This window comes from Piliocolobus tephrosceles, unplaced genomic scaffold (genome assembly GCF_002776525.5).
Source record: "Piliocolobus tephrosceles isolate RC106 unplaced genomic scaffold, ASM277652v3 unscaffolded_38324, whole genome shotgun sequence".
Classification (NCBI taxonomy): Eukaryota; Metazoa; Chordata; class Mammalia; order Primates; family Cercopithecidae; genus Piliocolobus; species Piliocolobus tephrosceles.
The window spans coordinates 1,581-5,327 of NW_022322448.1; the positions used below are offsets into that span (position 1 = coordinate 1,581).

At 53.5% G+C, this 3,747-nt stretch overlaps 1 non-coding gene across 1 annotated transcript; it reads right to left on the bottom strand.

Moving 5' to 3' along the window:
* Positions 1 to 1,007: 1,007 nt before the first annotated feature.
* LOC111525131 lies at positions 1,008 to 1,102 on the bottom strand. Its single transcript, XR_002725960.1, has one exon. It is a non-coding gene; the product is annotated as a small nucleolar RNA SNORD116 (small nucleolar RNA).
* Between the last annotated feature and the right edge of the window lie 2,645 nt (positions 1,103 to 3,747).

Below are 3,747 nucleotides of genomic sequence, written 5' to 3' on the forward strand. Positions count from 1 at the left end.
ATTGCCTAGAATGAACATAGACCTCCATGGATAGCCCCACACATGACTGGAAACCACTGGAGAACCCCAGGCCAAGGCTACAGCACATTCCTTCTAGATGCCTTCGGGATAGAAATTGCTTTCCAAGCAGGAAAAGAGGATCCTGAGCAGTGTTTGCTCACACGAGCTGCAGCAGGTGGGGCTGCCTGACAATGCATGCCAAGAGACCATTTCCAGGAAGATGTGCACAATGGTGGAGCCCACTACTCTGCTGAGAAGACCAGAAGTGACCCAGGGCCACAGACACCATCCTGACACTCACTCGCCCAGAGACATGCCCTCAAATACCCGCCCTGGCTGACCTGTCATCCACCAGAGAAATCCATACAAAGTCCATCACCACCAAGTGACAGCTCAATGCAGCTGAAGACACACACGTCCACATGAGCCCTCCATCACCTTTTGTCTGGGGTACTGTCCTGCCCAAGCCTTGGTCACTGCACCATGGTCATCTCATGGCTAGGGATGCAAAGAAATCCATGCCAGAGGGCACCTGTGACTGACGCTGGAAGGGAGCTGAAGAAGCTTTAGCCATCTGCGGCAACAACCATTGCTCTGCACTGTCCTCCAGCATCTAGGAACTCCCTTGTCATCAGCTAATGGAAAATGAAGACCAAGGTCTACCTGAGGCCTGGGCCTCATGCTCTCCTTGGCAGGGGACCTATGACCCAGTCCTTTGCACAAAGATACCCGCTGTGAGGTCCGAGTCTTTCTTCCTGGGAGCTCACCAGGCCAAGACCAGCCACACACTCCCCTAGGTCAAAACATTTCCACCTGCTTCCACAGCCGCCACATCACAGAGGGGCTGATCCCCCCAACTGTCCCAGCCATCTATGTCACACAGAGGGAATGTCCTAACATGCATGTGACAGGAGACTTTCATCTGTAAATGCCCTGGGTGGTGGAACCTATGGGAACCAGTGGAAGCTGTCCCTCGCCCCTACAGTCCCTGGGGGAGGCAACGTGCTGGACCTCAGTTCCGATGAGAACGACGGTATGAGTTCTCACTCATTTTGTTCAGCTTTTCCAAGGAATGTTTTTTTGGGGGACTCATCATCGATCCAAGCACATTTGAAGGGGCAGGACGTTTGACATCACAGGCTGGGCAGTGGGTGAGCCAATGACACCTTCGGCCTCCTGGGGAACCCAGAGCCACACCACAGAACAATGGGCACAGACCATCGACTCTGGGAGGGGAATTCACCATGGCATTAGTAGCCCACTGAGAAACAGTTCTTTGCAGGTCTCAGAAATTCAAAAGACATCTCTGCACACAGGGCAGAGGAATGCTTACCATCCTGAGCCACTCACCAGCATGGGGTGCACCAAAGATGCCAGGCCACACCAAATCAATGACTCAAGGCAGCCTCCGTTGGTCAGAAGAATTGACCATCTTCCTTGCCAGCAAGCGGTAGACCTCTCATGACAAAATGCTGCTGAGAAGTGTAAAGAAATCAAATGCATGCTTGAGAAACGGGCCCAGGTTCAATAGTCACCACTTCAATCCCATTCTTTCCTGCAGGGAAACTTGCATGCCGGCGTCTCCTTGGGCTCCATGACAGACTTCGATCTTCATGAATATACCTGACCCACGTCACTCTGTGGACGCCTAGGAAGCACACGTGACCACAACAATAGCACACACCCATTGGTGCATCTGTTTGCCTGTGGCTGGGCACGCCTGTGCATGTGTAGGTGTGTGAGAGTGTGTCTGTGTGTACGTGTCTCCCTCACACACGTTTCCCAACAGCACGTGTGGTCATAGTCAGCATCCTCCAGACCTGGAAACCATCCCCACGCCTGCAACCAAGCGGCTGAGGACACAGGCCTTCAATCAGAAGGATGTGAATTTTGACTTAGGGGTCAGATGGCCATTGGCCTGAGGTCTCTCGACTAACAGCCACCACCCCTGGCACGAGCATACACTCCTCCTCATGGGGCATCTAACGTCGTGACCAGACACTGTCTCTGGCCACCCTCCCAGGTAAGGCACACCTGGAACCAAACCAACCACAACTCGCCCTGGAAGGCACCTTTGCAATGGCCAGCACACTGATCTTAGACAAGGCATCAAGGGCAGAGACAGTCTTCTGAACCCAACCAAAGGACCTCAAAACACACACTTCCTCTCTCCAGTCAATTCACATGCCCACACCATGCCCTCAGGACACACGAAGGGAACGGTTACTTTTCCAACAGCACATTCCCACCTGAACCCCTAAAGACAAGGTGGACAGGACACCATCTTTCATTTTCCTTGTATTGGACACGCCTACAGGCTTCCCTACACTAATCGCTGAGCCAACATCCCACAATGCAGTCAACTTAAAAGCACTACCACCCACCCCAGCGTCGGCAAGTCACCACCACCTCAACACCATCACCAGGTTTACATGGACACAGCTATGAAGTGAGCTGCAGGACATAGAACCACCAAACCTTTCCGACTGTCCTAAGCCAACTATGTGTCATGCCAAAGTGGCACGGCTGTCCTGGCTGCACTGTGATGTCAAACTGGCTAAGTGAGCTGAAACGCTTCACTGCCCTGAGGATGCAGCAGAATCCAATACTGGAACATCACCAACACACAAAGGTGAAGAGGCATCCCAAGTCGAGACTCTCCAAGGCAGTGCCCCTAGGATAGCACATGCATTGCCTGAAATGCACATGGAACTCCATGAATATGCCAACTGTGACTGGACCCCACTGGCGAATCCCAGGCCAGGGGTAGGGCACATTCCCTCTGGACGCCTTCAGGATGAAGGCTGCTTTCAAAGTGGGAAATGCGATCCAGAGCAATATGTGCTCACACGAGCTACAGCAGGTGGGGCCACCTGGCAATGGCGAGCCAAGAGACCACTTCCAGGAACATGTGTACTTCTGCTACTCTGCCAGGAAGACTGGAGTGACCCAGGACGACAGGCATCAGCCTGACCCTTGTGCTCCCTAGGACCTGCCCTTGAAGACTCCCACTGGCCAACCTGTCATCCACCAGAGAAATCCACGAAGCCAGCCCATCACCACCGAATGACAGCCCAAGACCACTGACGGCATGTGTGTCCATGTGAGCCCTCTACACCTTTTTCTCTGGGGTACCAGCCTCCTGCCCAGGCTTGGCCACCACACCACAAGAATCTCACAGCTCGAGAGGTGAAAAAATCTGTGCTGGGGGGTCCCTGAAATCGACCCTGAAAGGAGGGACAAAGAGGATTTGGTTGTCTGCCGCAACATCCATTGCTGTGTGCCCTCCCCTATAACCCTTGGCACACCCCTGCCCTCAGCTAACCAAAGATCAAGACCAAGGACTGCCGCAGTTCTGGGCCTCGTGGTCTCCCTGAAAGGAGAACTGGAACATGTACCTGTCCCTCTATGCAAGGATGCCTGCAGCAATTTCCGGGTCTCCCTTCCTGGGAGCTCACCAGGCCAAGGCCAGCCCCACATTCCCCTAAGCCTGAGACATTTCTGTCCACTGCCATGGCCACTATTCCATCACAGAGCAGCCAATCACCCTATGACTCTCTGACCTGTGTACTTCACACAGAGGGAATGTTCCTAATGTGCATATGACAGAAGACTGTCACCTGTGAACGCCGTGGGTGGTGGAAGCTGTAGGGACTAGTAGAACTTGTCCCTCACTACTACAGGCCCCAGAGGAAGCAACGTGCTGGACCTCAGTTCCGATGAGAACGACGGTATGAGTTCTCACTC